Source organism: Saccoglossus kowalevskii, chromosome 3, assembly GCF_978046115.1.
Source record: "Saccoglossus kowalevskii chromosome 3, keSacKowa6.1, whole genome shotgun sequence".
NCBI classification, from domain to species: Eukaryota; Metazoa; Hemichordata; class Enteropneusta; family Harrimaniidae; genus Saccoglossus; species Saccoglossus kowalevskii.
In genome coordinates, this window is record NC_140643.1 from 8,550,980 (window position 1) to 8,569,431 (window position 18,452).

Below are 18,452 nucleotides of genomic sequence, written 5' to 3' on the forward strand. Positions count from 1 at the left end.
TGCACACAAACTGAAAATACACACAAACTGAAAATGCACACAAACTGAAAATGCACACAAACTGAAAATACACACAAACTGAAAATGCACACAAACTGAAAATACACACAAACTGAAAATACACACAAACTGAAAATGCACACAAACTGAAAATGCACACAAACTGAAAATACACACAAACTGAAAATGCACACAAACTGAAAATACACACAAACTGAAAATGCACACAAACTGAAAATGCACACAAACTGAAAATGCACACAAACTGAAAATGCACACAAACTGAAAATGCACACAAACTGAAAATACACACAAACTGAAAATGCACACAAACTGAAAATACACACAAACTAAAAATGCACACAAACTGAAAATGCACACAAACTGAAAATGCACACAAACTGAAAATACACACAAACTGAAAATGCACACAAACTGAAAATGCACACAAACTGAAAATACACAAACTGAAAATACACAAACTGAAAATACACACAAACTGAAAATGCACACAAACTGAAAATACACACAAACTGAAAATGCACACAAACTGAAAATGCACACAAACTGAAAATGCACACAAACTGAAAATGCACACAAACTGAAAATACACACAAACTGAAAATGCACACAAACTGAAAATGCACACAAACTGAAAATACACAAACTGAAAATACACAAACTGAAAATACACACAAACTGAAAATGCACACAAACTGAAAATACACACAAACTGAAAATACACAAACTGAAAATGCACACAAACTGAAAATGCACACAAACTGAAAATACACACAAACTGAAAATGCACACAAACTGAAAATACACACAAACTGAAAATACACACAAACTGAAAATGCACACAAACTGAAAATACACACAAACTAAAAATACACACAAACTGAAAATGCACACAAACTGAAAATACACAAACTGAAAATACACAAACTGAAAATACACACAAACTGAAAATGCACACAAACTGAAAATACACACAAACTGAAAATACACAAACTGAAAATGCACACAAACTGAAAATGCACACAAACTGAAAATGCACACAAACTGAAAATACACACAAACTGAAAATACACACAAACTGAAAATACACACAAACTGAAAATACACACAAACTGAAAATACCACAACAAAGAAGATAGCTATTGCACAGTTTTATAAAATCAAAACATTGCGTTTATTACAAGGTTGATAAAGCTACAAAAAAATCTATAATTTACAGCTTTTGAGTAAATAGTGTAACCACATTATCAATTTAAGCCTTTGTTTGTTCATCAGTTTAGTTTTGAGTGTTATCCAACATCATAATAAACAGTTATTTACAAATGAAATGTGATCAGTTAACAATTAGATCAATAAGACTTAGAACGTTTGCTCTGAGCATTCAACAATGCATGTGAAATGTTTGCTATCAGCCTATACCTAAATTGGGTTAGTGCAGCTTTCAGCCAAGCCTTCCTGCATTACTTAAAGTTGTGATGTACAAGTCTTAGTTTTTGATGCGAGAGAAAGAGAAAAAAAGAGAAAGAGAGTGCGCTGTATATTTCATAGAGGGTCATTACAGAGGTTACTTAATTGTACGCTTTGTACACAGATGTCTAAAATATTTGCTCACTAACACTGACTTAGAACTTAAATAAAACTGTGAATTTGTCTTTGGATAACAGAGTGATTTCCAAAAACTATCCAAGTAGAAAATAGTGAAAGAATCCATTTAGTGATCCAGCTTCAGAAGAAAAACTTCTTACAGAAACAAATTAGAAAGATAATAATCAAATTTGTTATATGTAATAGAATGTATAATATACAAAAGATTTCAAACTAATGAAACTTACAATGTGACTGTCAGCTTGTCATACCATTTGAGTTCTTTCAACCCATGACATGTTTTACAAGTAACAATACCACAGCCACCACATTTTCCACACCTAAAAAAAAACAATTATCATAAATAATATGTCAATAATAATTAAAATAAAGAATTATTAGAAACATTTCTCAGCTTTGCCAAGAAACAAAAGCATAATGTTTAATTGTATCCACAAATATTCAATGGACAAAACAATGAAATTTATGCTGATGCACAAGCTTGGAAATTTTTTCTTTAAGAAATCAAAATGCATGGCAGCAACACCAAAAAAAAATAATCAACAGCACTTAACCCTACACAATACAAGGTTTGTGAGCATATAACTGTTTATCAAAAATAATAACAGACCACACTGTACATACTACATGCAGTGCTACAGAACACATACTGTACATAATACATGTAGTGCTACAGAACACATACTGTACATAATACATACAGTGCTACAGAACACATACTGTACATAATACATACAGTGCTACAGAATACATACTGTACATAATACATGTAGTGCTACAGAACACATACTGTACATAATACATACAGTGCTACAGAACATATACTGTACATACTACATGTAGTGCTACAGAACACATACTGTACATAATACATGTAGTGCTACAGAACACATACTGTACATAATACATACAGTGCTACAGAACATATACTGTACATACTACATGCAGTGCTACAGAACACATACTGTACATAATACATGTAGTGCTACAGAACACATACTGTACATAATACATACAGAGCTACAGAACATATACTGTACATACTACATGCAGTGCTACAGAACACATACTGTACATAATACATGTAGTGCTACAGAACACATACTGTACATAATACATACAGTGCCACAGAACATATACTGTACATACTACATGCAGTGCTACAGAAGACATACTGTACATAATACATGTAGTGCTACAGAACACATACTGTACATAATACATACAGTGCTACAGAACATATACTGTACATACTACATGCAGTGCTACAGAACACATAATGTACATAATACATGTAGTGCTACAGAACACATACTGTACATAATACATACAGTGCTACAGAACATATACTGTACATACTACATGCAGTGCTACAGAACACATACTGTACATAATACATGTAGTGCTACAGAACACATACTGTACATAATGCATGTATTGCTGCAGAACACATACTGTACATAATACATACAGTGCTACAGAACACATACTGTACATAATACACACAGTGCTGCAGAACACATACTGTACATGATACATACAGTGCTGCAGAACACATACTGTACATAATACATACAGTGCTGCAGAACACATACTGTACATACTGCATGTATTGCTGCAGAACACATACTGTACATAATACATACAGTGCTACAGAACACATACTGTACATAATACATACAGTGCTGCAGAACACATACTGTACATAATACATGTAGTGCTACAGAACACATACTGTACATAATACATACAGTGCTGCAGAACACATACTGTACATGATACATACAGTGCTACAGAACACATACTGTACATAATACATGTAGTGCTACAGAACACATACTGTACATAATACATACAGTGCTACAGAACACACACTGTACATAATACATACAGTGCTACAGAACACATACTGTACATAATACATGTAGTGCTACAGAACACATACTGTACATAATACATGTAGTGCTACAGAACACATACTGTACATGATACATACAGTGCTACAGAACACATACTGTACATGATACATACAGTGCTACAGAACAAATACTGTACATGATACATACAGTGCTACAGAACACATACTGTACATAATACATACAGTGCTACAGAACATATACTGTACATAATACATACAGTGCTACAGAACACATACTGTACATAATACATGTAGTGCTACAGAACACATACTGTACATAATACATGTAGTGCTACAGAACACATACTGTACATAATACATACAGTGCTGCAGAACACATACTGTACATGATACATACAGTGCTACAGAACACATACTGTACATGATACATACAGTGCTACAGAACACATACTGTACATAATACATACAGTGCTGCAGAACACATAATGTACATGATACATACAGTGCTACAGAACACATACTGTACATGATACATACAGTGCTACAGAACACATACTGTACATAATACATACAGTGCTACAGAACACATACTGTACATGATACATACAGTGCTACAGAACACATACTGTACATGATACATACAGTGCTACAGAACACATACTGTACATGATACATACAGTGCTACAGAACACATACTGTACATGATACATACAGTGCTACAGAACACATACTGTACATAATACATACAGTGCTACAGAACACATACTGTACATGATACATACAGTGCTACAGAACACATACTGTACATGATACATACAGTGCTACAGAACACATACTGTACATGATACATACAGTGCTACAGAACACATACTGTACATGATACATACAGTGCTACAGAACACATACTGTACATGATACATACAGTGCTACAGAACACATACTGTACATGATACATACAGTGCTACAGAACACATACTGTACATGATACATACAGTGCTACAGAACACATACTGTACATGGTACATACAGTGCTACAGAACACATACTGTACATGATACATACAGTGCTACAGAACACATACTGTACATGATACATACAGTGCTACAGAACACATACTGTACATGATACATACAGTGCTACAGAACACATACTGTACATGATACATACAGTGCTACAGAACACATACAACATATACTGTACATGATACATACAGTGCTACAGAACATATACTGTACATGATACATACAGTGCTACAGAACACATACTGTACATAATACATACAGTGCTACAGAACACATACTGTACATAATGCATGTATTGCTGCAGAACACATGCTGTACATAATACATACAGTGCTACAGAACACATACTGTACATAATGCATGTATTGCTGCAGAACACATACTGTACATAATACATACAGTGCTACAGAACACATACTGTACATAATGCATGTATTGCTGCAGAACACATGCTGTACATAATACATACAGTGCTACAGAACATATATTGATGATACTTACACTATCTTTCCTGATCCACTACATTTACTACATCTCTTATATTTAGTTACTGTGTGATTATTTTCATATACTCTGTATGATACTCGACCACAACCACTACAAGTGGAGCATCTCATCTTTAAACAAGAAATCAAAGAAACCTTAGAAACAAATTCTGTGCTATGAGAGCATTGGAGACATGAAGTACATGATGAAGTGACATTGTAGTATTGGTTGTGTGTCTATATATGCAACAGTATTTTGAGATATTATAGTTACTGAATTTGTTCTATTAGAAGCACATGGAAATCAAAAATATCATTGGCTGTATATGGAATCATTAAAACATTATTCATCTCAAAAAATATTTATAAAGAAGCCATGCATGGCACAGTCCATGTTAGTTATCAAATTTAAGATATATAGTTTTGTTTACAGTAATATAGTTGGAACATGAACATGTCAGAAGTATGGATCCAGAAGATGCTTGATTATAATGATTTTTTTAACATTAAAATGATTGACATCTTGTATCTGATCATCAAACGAGTACTTGTCCATATTGAGAAATATTGCTCTGGAACGGCCACCAGTCGGCCATTTTGAATACATCTATATATCTATAACATAATGATATAAAACGAATCGAATATATAAAATTTGAACATAATCAGTCAAAGCATAGCAGAACTATGGCTCTAGAAGCGCACTCATTTAAACAAAATGACCGCCAGTCAGCCAGAAATGCTTGATTTTTGATGATTTTTAGCATAAAAATGGCTGCGATTTGGCCATTCTGAATCAGATGGTCAAACCAATATAACTATGTCATGTTTATAATGAATATATAAAATTTGATCATAACCAGTCAAAGCATGGCAGAGATATGGCACTAGAACTGCAATCATTAAAACAAAATGGATGCCAGTCGGCCAGTTTAAATTGGATCTGAAAAATAAATCGATGTTCATCAAGGTCCCATAATGTCCAACGTATGTACCAAGTTTGAACAAAATACATCTATAAATGCTGATTTTTCAGCACAAAAATGGCCATTATTTGGCCATCTTGAATCAGATCATGAAACAAATCAATGTGCATATGTATAATATTATGTATGATATATGTGTGAAGTTTTATTGTGATTGGTCCAGGCATGTCTAAGATACAGGTCTGGACGCATGGACACATGGATACATGGACACATAGACACACAAAGATCAAAACATAAGTCGCCGTTTTGGAACTGCGCGCGAATGGGGACTGATTATTCAAGCACATGCGCTACGAATGGAGCAAATACAGTATGCATATTAATTAGGCCACATTACCATACATCGCAATCTATTGGTCATATACAAATGTATCATAATTGTGGATGCCTTCAATATTGCATTGGTTACATTGTCCTGCATACAACAGTGTTAGATTAGATCTTAAAATATTGAAACTGCATATTCATGAGATCTCATGATCAAATAGGATAATTAGTATGCACAAAATTCAACCCTGGACTAAATATGTATATGATTTCTCCCAGAGCACAGGTGTACCAAGTATTATTAACTTCTGAATGAGTGTTTGTTGAGGTCTGGGCATTGTCGAGGAGCATCTTCTTACCAAGTTTAAATGAAAAGTAATGTTTTAGTTCTTCAGATGTCTCAAGAAAAGCTGAAGATTGATAAATTATATATAATATTCACAAATTACAATCCAAAACTAATCAGATTTGTCCCAGGGCATCTATGTACTAAGTTTCATTAAAATGTGTATTGAGATCTATAGAAAAGATGAAACTAGGCTAATTGTTATGCAAATTAGGAAATTAATAGATATAAATTTAGCCATCTACTAGTTCGGTCTTTGCTTTGTCTCTGGGCATCAATATACCAAGTTGTATCAAAATCCAACAACGGTTCTTGAGATAATAGTGAAACAGACTTGCATATACACACATGCATACTGTGATTGCTATATGTTCTGAGTACATCAAGTTAATTAACTTTTAAAATAGTTGCTGCATTATGTCAGATTAAAATGCAACCCCATGTAGAATTGTGATTTAACTGGAGTTTAATTAAAAGTCAATTAAATTGTAACTCTATAATTATATAATAGCGTTTTCATTGAGATTAATTTAATAGCATGGTAAATTTATAGTGATCACTTTACCCATAATTTGTGAACTATACTGTGATTTATGATGTAATGGTTACAAACACATTGGGTATAATTCTCAGGGTCAAAGCTGGGGTATTTGTGGGGAATTCACTGATTTAGTATTGTTCTCTTATAAAGTAAACAATGAAAATGAGGTCATAAGTAATTAATTATGAAATTAATAAATCTTCTTGTTTCTTGGTTAGCATTAAACATACAGAAATTATATCAGTGCCCTTAAAAAGTATGACATGAACTATGTGAAAGTTACAGAGGGAAAATACTCTCACAATTTCAGTAAAAAATATTTGCTGGGCTCCAATTTACAAGTAGCCCAAACCACGTGAACCATATTTGTGATCACCTACTCTTAAAATTAGTACCTGAGTAAGCATAAAAAAGTGTTAATTTTGATCAATGTAGTGATTTTCTGACTGAGGATATAAATTAAATGAATACAGAAAATAATCTCTAGGCTCCTTAGATGATAATATAAGATTTACTGCATAGTTTTCAAATAATACAACAATGTATCTAAGCATAATATGGTGAGAAAATACAGGCCAGAATTGTTGGCAGGAAAAAACTGCTTGACTGTCAACTATTGGTGAAAAGAATGTCTAACAAAATGTTTTATTTTACCCAAATGTCATAGTGATAGATAAGATTTTTAAGTTTAAAAATGATCAGATAAAAATTGTTTGTCTTATTGAACCATCAAAATGAGACAATTTTTTGATATCTTTAAAAAGTAAACAAGCAAATCCCACTACCCAATTGAACTTAATAATATTCAAGTTTGAAGATGATTAGATAAAAATTGCATTTTTGTTAAGGAAGTAGACAACAACGACGACGACAAGGCAGATATTTATCCCTCATATAACTTCCCCTTCACTAACATTACAAGCAAGCTAAAAATGGCAAATTTGATAATTATTACGCACTAGTGAAAACATTTCATACAACTGATGAGATGCACAGAAACATGTTAAAAGCAGTAATTATGCAAATTACCCAATTAATATGCAACAATTTCGCAAGAAAATTGCACATCCAGTAATTTGTCTTCAACATGTCAGGTTTGAGAGAAATTTGCCGTCTACTTTGAGAAAATGATAACAGAAAGACATGAAGTCTTTAATCTATAATCCACCGACATTTTATTTGAAGTGTATTTATAATAATTAAAATGTAATCATACTTTCTTCCTGCCTTGGCACCTCCAACATTCCACTCTCCCGGAACCGTGACAAGAATAACATGATCTGATGGACGCTGTATGCGGTATTTCTAAGTATTTGACTTCATCTACAAATATATGCCGATAGCTTACTTCAATATCCCAAGGACTAGGTGGTGTTCCATTCGAAGGACCATCGACTTCACCACCTACAATAAAGTCATCATAGTTCAAATTTACAATTCAGTTTTTGCTAAACCTTGTCAATGATCAAATTTTGTAATATTTGCATACTGATTTTAGTTTTGTATTAACCAGATACAGCTTGACAGGGCTTATAGGTGTTAAACTTTTGAAAAAATGAATATTGCCATAGCAACATCTGGGAACTTATTTGCAGAGGGTAAAACAAAATGATACACATGTTAAAATGATACATGCATGGTTTTTGAAACAAAAATTGACAAATGTAAGTCAAAGGTCAAATGAACAATAAACAAATTGATCTGCAAATATGTAAGCCATTATGACTTTAAATATATCTGTTTATCAATTTTCAGCAAAATTGGTCAAGTCATGTTTGGGAAATGATAACAACAACATGGCAGCCAGTTTTTCAATTTCAATCAAATCACTAAACCAGAACTAACGTACACCAGTAACTCATCAATTTTCAATGAAATTGGTACAAGCATGCCTGAAAAAAAGTTGTGCTTAATTTTTTGGGGATTGAAATACTAGCCAGTTAGTAAAGTTGAATGAAACAAAAATAAACTGAACAAGTCATTGTCAATGACATAGTACCAGCATGATTACAGAAGTGTTATTCATGATCTTAACTGACATATACGAGATATGGCTCTTTGGATTGTTTAAACAATAGTCATCAACCATTTTGAATTTGATGTTGACAAAAATGCACCTTTGTTTGTCAGATATGATGTTTGTTATATAATAGGTGAAGTCAAAGATGCATGTACTTATTTTTAACAAAATCTGTACACACAACTGGAATTCTGTTCCAGAATATTGAATGTGATTTTGATAAGTTTTTGGCCTTGCTAGACATGAAATGAATGTGCTCACATGTGTTTACTGATTGCTAACTATGCAGATTAAGTGAGCAGATTAATTCAAAACTAATATTTAAACATTCCCAATGAAAGATTTTTTTGTCAAGTCATGTTTGTAAAATACAGAAAAAAAGCTGATAACAGTTACATGTAATTTGCATATAACTGCAAACTATTATAAACTATCATTCATGGATTTATCTACACAAACATCAAATTAGCTAATCAATATTCATAGAATGTTATTTTATTAAACATTAATTAAATATTTGTTTGAATCAGCAGCAAGCATGTACAAAATTTGAATAAACTGTTTTCAAACATAGAAAGAACATGCTGAAATCAATTAATTATGCAAATTATTCAATTAAAATGCACTGATCGGCTCAGTCAGGAATTAGAAAAACCGTAAATGTGTACTATTAATAGTAGATTCAATTCATTTGAGCAAAGTGTTATACAAACCAACAAAATATGATAACAGTTAATTAGTATGTAATTTTGCTAATTAAACAAAACAGATTATATAGAAATTATTATTATACAATCAAATGTACAAGTTTCAATTCATTGAAGCAAACTGTTATGATACAGAATAAACAAGTTGAAAGATAATTAACTAATTAATATCTACATATAAACAGCAATCATGTAACAAGTTACAATACATATACAAAGATGCTACATGTAAACATGCTACAACTGATTAATTATTATGCAAATTACCTAATTAACATGCAAAGATATGTATCAAAATCTAATCAGGTTTGGTGCTCATGATATGGTAGATGTGTGCCACCTTGCACTGAGGTCAATCTAAGTCCCTGTTTTCAGCTGTGTACTAATTTTGAACAGAATTATTGAGACCAAGTGTTGTTTTTTTCATTTTCAGAATTATAATGCCATTAACCCATCATATTGAAAGCAATAACAAAATGACATAATCTTCAATATGGCATGAACCTCTTTAGTGACATCAAAAGATAATGTTTTATTTCAGTTCTACTTATATTCATGTGTCTTATAAATTAGCAGCAAACATTGACATGAAAATACATCATTCCTAGACCAATCAGAATTGGCTTGTGTTGAAAAAAAGTATCGTGAAATGATTAATTGTGTACAAGATATGAAACAAAATGGTTTTCAAATAAAAAATAACATTTTAAAATATTTGAAATAAATATGTTTTATAATAACCTTCACTCACTTCATATTCAATTAATTAAATGAAAGCAGGAAAAAAAAAGAAAACTCCAATTTTCTAAAATAAGTTAAATAACCTTATGTTACTTGTGTTATACTCACTTCCGTATGGCACACTGACATGCTTAGTATGGCGGCATTCTGTGAAACTAATCAATTCATACTGCAAGAAATATACACAATGATTTGAATTAATAACTGCACATAATGTCAACACATAATATATATAGCAATATAAACAAATACATAGACAGTATTTGTTCTATTATTAGTGCATGCAATTAGAGGTTGTCGATCATTGGAGGAAACATAAATCATTTTGGGGGTATGTAAAGGTTAGCTTTGTAATGCGTGAATCAAAATTGCGAAAATTAAGGACTGCAAATGTGATTAAAAATGATAAATATTGTACATGCGATACAAAAAAACAGGCAACATACTAAGTGGCACATAATTGCCGTTAAATTTCAATATTATGAATGCTAACATGTATACTTACATGAAGTGCATTGGACGGAATAATGTTACTGATGTTCATTTCTCTTGCTGCTCGATTACCATAGCAATCCTGATTAGCAACATGATCAATTAATACATCTCTTACATCATCTTCAGAAAGGTAGGGAAGACTAAATGATAATGAGAAAATCAAAGGAAGCTAAAAATAAAGTCCTATGTGATACAGGTATAGGAGCATGAAATAGGATAATTATTACAAATTTAAAACCTAAGCACATTTTCCCCCAACATCTCCAGAAAATATATCAGCCATGCAGCCATTGCAATATTGAACTACACTGATTATACATTCATTTTATCGCGGATTTTGAGGAAAATCAAACAAAAATTACTTGAATTATCCTGACCACAATGAGGTGATAACGATAACGACAACAGCAATGAAAGATATGGTAACATCTATACCTCAACACTTCATTATTATACTGGCTAGGTAAAAAAGCCACCCATGTATTGATTTTTTTCCAGTAATACTAAATGCAACATACCATTTAAAAAGCACTACATGTGGGGGGGGGGCACTGTACTTTTCCATTAAAATATTCACTGGGTGTAATTTTAGCAGATTTGATGTTGGAAGGATACTTACTATGTTTTTAATTTACTGATTTGTTAGGAAACAATATATTCCCGTAGAGCTACCAGAGAAATGGGCAAAAATACAAACTCATTTAATGATTTCACACTATACACACTATATAAAGCTATTCTTACTCAGTAAATCTGTGTTCTGGTAGTTGTGGTTGTTGCACAGACACCTGTGGTGGAGGAACTGTGGAATCTGGAATGGGAAAAAAAACAAAATATATATATTTTAACCAATCATAAGGACATGCAGTTACCATGACAGCATTCATCATTCTATGCTTTTTAGTGACAGCAGAAGTGATATCTTTTAAAAACCAATTAAATCAGTCTAAAACAAGCATTACTAGAATGGACCACTTTGGACTCACTACAAAACCTTTTTTAAATTTTTGAGATAATCCAAGAACATCATTCAAGTCTGTTACGGAATTCTCTATCGTCATGGTATATTGGAAAGTTAATGGTTGCCCAAATCACTACAACACCTGGTCCACACGTGTAATCATAAAAACTATGAAAGAATTGACTTCCTGTAGGTTGAACTCATTTCTCGCACAGTATTTTGTACTTCATGTAAAAATCTGAAAAGATATTGTCATATTCTGTATACATGTACTTGTAGTTTAAAATGTAAAACCTGTTCAGAGAAATGTCATTAATTTTGTCTAAATACTAAACCCCCTGAGATTTAATTTTCATTGAATTTTCATTGAATTTATTTGAAACCACTATACTGCCTTACATGTATCATCACCATAAAGCGATGACAAGTTAGATGTTTTTCACATTAAATGTAATTACATTTATACTTTTGACAAGTGCAGATGTTCTCATAAACACAGCACTGATGAAAAAGCTCATACAGATATTATTCTAAACTTGTTGACTAATGTTTGTCAATTTTGTGCAAGAAAACAGAATGCAACTGATATGACCTGCCTCTCCAGGATAAAATTATTAGCTTTGAAACAATGCGAAGTATGATAATTATGATCTGACACTGAAAACAATAGAATTTAAAAAATGTGAGTAAATTGACGTCACTTTTGGCAAGTTTACTTTGTTTACATTGTATGCAGCATGTAGCCCTCCTGAAGTAGAATCATGTCACCAAATGCAATCAATAGCATTTTGACCTTTTTAGATCTCACCAAATTATTACTACACACAGGGAAAGAGTATGGACTCAGGCAGTACTGAAACTCATTGATATGATCCCATAATGCATATGTGTGCAAATACCTGACCGGGTTTTACCTTAAATCCTTGTTAAATTGAAACTCAATTCCGTCCAGCAAATAGATTAGAAATAACATAAGTTAATTAGTGTTGAACTTGAAGATGGTACAACCTAGTGTGGTTACTTTCATGTAATGATTGTAAAACATAATACTACAGCCTAAAATCACATGTACATGTACGTACATTTACTATGAATAAATCAGACATTTTTGTACATTATCAAGTGTGTGCACCTAAATTTGACTTGTTACCTGTACATCCCAGTGATTCATATTCTGGAGGTGTTCCTAACTCACTCAACTCAGGATCACTATTAGCAACATCCACATCTACACTCTCCATTGCTATGTGATAATTGCTGCCAGGGTTACTATTATCATCATCTTCAAAATTTGAATCTGCAATTTAAGTAAAACTGATATGTATATAAAGAGTGTGACAGTGTAAAGATACTACATCGGCTGAGTCTATAATCTATGAGAGTTACGTCTACATTGGCTGAGTCTATAATCTATTAGAGTTCTATTTACATTGGCTAAGTCTATAATCTATGAGAGTTCTATCTTCATTGGCTGAGTCTATAATCTAGGAGAGTTCTGCCTACATTGGCTGAGTCTATAATCTATGAGAGCTCTGTCTACATTGGCTGAGTCTATAATCTATGAGGGTTCTGTCTACATTGGCTGAGTCTATAAACTATGAGAGCTCTGTCTACATTGGCTGTGTCAATAATCTATGAGAGTTCTGTCTACATTGGCTGAGTCTATAATCTATGAGAGTTCTGTCTACATTGGCTGTGTCTATAATCTATGAGTGCTCTGTCTACATTGGCTGAGTCTATAATTATGAGAGTTCTGTCTACATTGACTGAGTCTATAATCTATGAGAGTTCTGTCTACATTGGCTGTGTCTATAATCTATGAGTGCTCTGTCTACATTGGCTGAGTCTATAATTATGAGAGTTCTGTCTACATTGACTGAGTCTATAATCAATGAGAGTTCTGTTTACATTGGCTGAGTCTATAATCTATGAGAATTCTGTCTACATTGGCTGAGTCTACAATCTATGGGAGTTCTGACTACATTGGCTGAGTCTATAATCTATTAGAGTTCTGTCTACATTGGCTGATTCTATAATCTATTAGAGTTCTGTCTACATTGGCTGAGTCTATAATCTATTAGAGTTCTGTCTACATTGGCTGAGTCTATAATCTATTAGAGTTCTGTCTACATTGGCTGAGTCTATAATCTATTAGAGTTCTGTCTACATTGGCTGAATCTATAATCTATAAGAGCTCTGTCTACATTGGCTGTGTCTATAATCTATGAGAGTTCTGTCTACATTGGCTGAGTCTATAATCTATGAGAGTTCTGTCTACATTGGCTGAGTCTATAATCTATGAGAGTTCTGTCTACATTGGCTGAGTCTATAATCTATTAGAGTTCTATCTACATTGGCTGAGTCTATAAACTATGAGAGCTCTGTCTACATTGGCTGTGTCTATAATCTATGAGAGTTCTGTCTACATTGGCTGAGTCTATAATCTATGAGAGTTCTGTCTACATTGGCTGTGTCTATAATCTATGAGAGCTCTGTCTACATTGGCTGAGTCTATAATCTATGAGAGTTCTGTCTACATTGACTGAGTCTATAATCTATGAGAGTTCTGTCTACATTGGCTGAGTCTATAATCTATTAGAGTTCTGTCTACATTGGTTGAGTCTATAATCTATGAGAGTTCTGTCTACATTGGCTGAGTCTGTAATCTATGAGAGTTCTGTCTACATTGGCTGAGTCTATAATCTATTGGAGTTCTGTCTACATTGGCTGAGTCTATAATCTATGAGAGTTCTGTCTACATTGGCTGAGTCTATAATCTATGAGAGTTCTGTCTACATTGGCTGAGTCTATAATCTATTAGAGTTCTGTCTACATTGGCTGAGTCTATAATCTATGAGAGTTCTGTCTACATTGGCTGAGTCTATAATCTATTAGAGTTCTGTCTACATTGGCTGAGTCTATAATCTATTAGAGTTCTGTCTACATTGGCTGAGTCTATAATCTATGAGAGTTCTGTCTACATTGGCTGAGTCTATAATCTATGAGAGTTCTGCCGACATTGGCTGAGTCTATAATCTATGAGAGTTCTGTCTACATTGGCTGAGTCTATAAACTATGAGAGTTCTGCCTACATTGGCTGAGTCTATAATCTATGAGAGTTCTGCCTACATTGACTGAGTCTATAATCTATGAGAGCTCTGTCTACATTGGCTGAGTCTATAATCTATGAGAGTTCTGTCTACATTGACTGAGTCTATAATCAATGAGAGTTCTGTCTACATTGGCTGAGTCTATAATCTATTAGAGTTCTGTCTACATTGGCTGAGTCTATAATCTATTAGAGTTCTGTCTACATTGGCTGAGTCTATAATCTATTAGAGTTCTGTCTACATTGGCTGAGTCTATAATCTATTAGAGTTCTGTCTACATTGGCTGAGTCTATAATCTATTAGAGTTCTGTACATTGGCTGAGTCTATAATCTATTAGAGTTCTGTCTACATTGGCTGATTCTATAATCTATTAGAGTTCTGTCTACATTGGCTGAGTCTATAAACTATGAGAGTTCTGTCTACATTGGCTGAGTCTATAAACTATGAGAGTTCTGCCTACATTGGCTGAGTCTATAATCTATGAGAGCTCTGTCTACATTGGCTGAGTCTATAATCTATGAGAGTTCTGTCTACATTGGATGAGTCTATAATCTATTAGAGTTCTGTCTACATTGGCTGAGTCTATAAACTATGAGAGCTCTGTCTACATTGGCTGTGTCTATAATCTATGAGAGTTCTGTCTACATTGGCTGAGTCTATAATCTATGAGAGTTCTGTCTACATTGACTGAGTCTATAATCAATGAGAGTTCTGTCTACATTGGCTGAGTCTATAATCTATGAGAATTCTGTCTACATTGGCTGAGTCTACAATCTATGAGAGCTCTGTCAACATTGGCTGAGTCTATAATCTATTAGAGTTCTGTCTGCATTGGCTGAGTCTATAATCTATTAGAGTTCTGTCTACATTGGCTGAGTCTATAATCTATTAGAGTTCTGTCTACATTGGATGAGTCTATAATCTATGGGAGTTCTGACTACATTGGCTGAGTCTATAATCTATTAGAGTTCTGTCTGCATTGGCTGAGTCTATAATCTATTAGAGTTCTGTCTACATTGGCTGAGTCTATAATCTATTAGAGTTCTGTCTACATTGGCTGAGTCTATAATCTATTAGAGTTCTGTCTACATTGGCTGAGTCTATAATCTATTAGAGTTCTGTCTACATTGGCTGAGTCTATAATCTATTAGAGTTCTGTCTACATTGGCTGAGTCTATAATCTATTAGAGTTCTGTCTACATTGGCTGAGTCTATAATCTATTAGAGTTCTGTCTACATTGGCTGAGTCTATAATCTATTAGAGTTCTGTCTACATTGGCTGAGTCTATAATCTATGAGAGCTCTGTCTACATTGGCTGAGTCTATAAACTATGAGAGTTCTGCCTACATTGGCTGAGTCTATAAACTATGAGAGTTCTGCCTACATTGGCTGAGTCTATAATCTATGAGAGTTCTGACTACATTGGCTGAGTCTATAAACTATGAGAGTTCTGCCTACATTGGCTGAGTCTATAATCTATGAGAGTTCTGCCTACATTGGCTGAGTCTATAATCTATGAGAGTTCTGTCTACATTGGCTGAGTCTATAATCTATGAGAGTTCTGTCTACATTGGCTGAGTCTATAATCTGTGAGAGTTCTGTCTACATTGGATGAGTCTATAATCTATGAGAGTTCTGCCTACATTGGCTGAGTCTATAATCTATGAGAGTTCTGCCTACATTGGCTGAGTCTATAAACTATGAGAGTTCTGCCTACATTGGCTGAGTCTATAATCTATGAGAGTTCTGTCTACATTGGCTGAGTCTATAATCTATGAGAGTTCTGTCTACATTGGCTGAGTCTATAATCTGTGAGAGTTCTGCCTACATTGGCTGAGTCTATAATCTATGAGAGTTCTGTCCACATTGGCTGAGTCTATAATCTATTAGAGTTCTGTCTACATTGGTTGAGTCTATAATCTATGAGAGTTCTGTCTACATTGGCTGTGTCTATAATCTATGAGAGCTCTGTCTACATTGACTGAGTCTATAATCTATTAGAGTTCTGCCTACATTGGCTGAGTCTATAATCTATTAGAGTTCTGCCTACATTGGCTGAGTCTATAAACTATGAGAGTTCTGCCTACATTGGCTGAGTCTATAATCTATGAGAGTTCTGCCTACATTGGCTGAGTCTATAATCTATGAGAGTTCTGTGTACATTGGCTGAGTCTATAAACTATGAGAGTTCTGCCTACATTGGCCGAGTCTATAATCTATGAGAGTTCTGCCTACATTGGCTGAGTCTATAATCTATGAGAGTTCTGTCTACATTGGCTGAGTCTATAATCTATGAGAGTTCTGTCTACATTGGCTGAGTCTATAAACTATGAGAGTTCTGCCTACATTGGCTGAGTCTATAATCTATGAGAGTTCTGCCTACATTGGCTGAGTCTATAAACTATGAGAGTTCTGCCTACATTGGCCGAGTCTATAATCTATGAGAGTTCTGCCTACATTGGCTGAGTCTATAATCTATGAGAGTTCTGTCTACATTGGCTGAGTCTATAAACTATGAGAGTTCTGCCTACATTGGCTGAGTCTATAATCTATGAGAGTTCTGCCTACATTGGCTGAGTCTATAATCTATGAAAGTTCTGTCTACATTGGCTGAGTCTATAATCTATGAGAGTTCTGTCTACATTGGCTGAGTCTATAATCTATGAGAGTTCTCTCTACATTGGCTGAGTCTATAATCTATGAGAGTTCTGTCTACATTGGCTGAGTCTAGAATCTATTAGAGTTCTGTCTACATTGGCTGAGTCTATAATCTATTAGAGTTCTCTCTACATTGGATGAGTCTATAATCTATGAAAGCTCTGTCTCTATAATCTTTGAAAATTCTTTAATTACATTTAAATTCAAATACTGTAAAATATTTTTGGGTGTTTTGCATGGAATTTATTTTCACAGATTTATGACAAGTTGAATTGTAAAATATTTGAGAAAAATATATATTCGCAGGATTTTTTTTTTCCCTGAATCATTCCTTCATCAAAAATTAATTCCAAGTGTAAAACAGTAGACAATAACAATCAGTGTTAATACACCAACCAAATAATCACGGAGCATATATTACAAAGTGTATGATGTGCGAAAACCTCACTTTCGATATTTTGTTAATAACCTCATTTTTGTACATAATTAAAAATGGTAGAAAGAAATGGTTGGCTAAAATATAGCTTTCACTTTTTTTTATTTTGCCACCAGGTACTTTCAGTGACGTATTTTGAAGTTGCATAATCAAACGCATCACACATG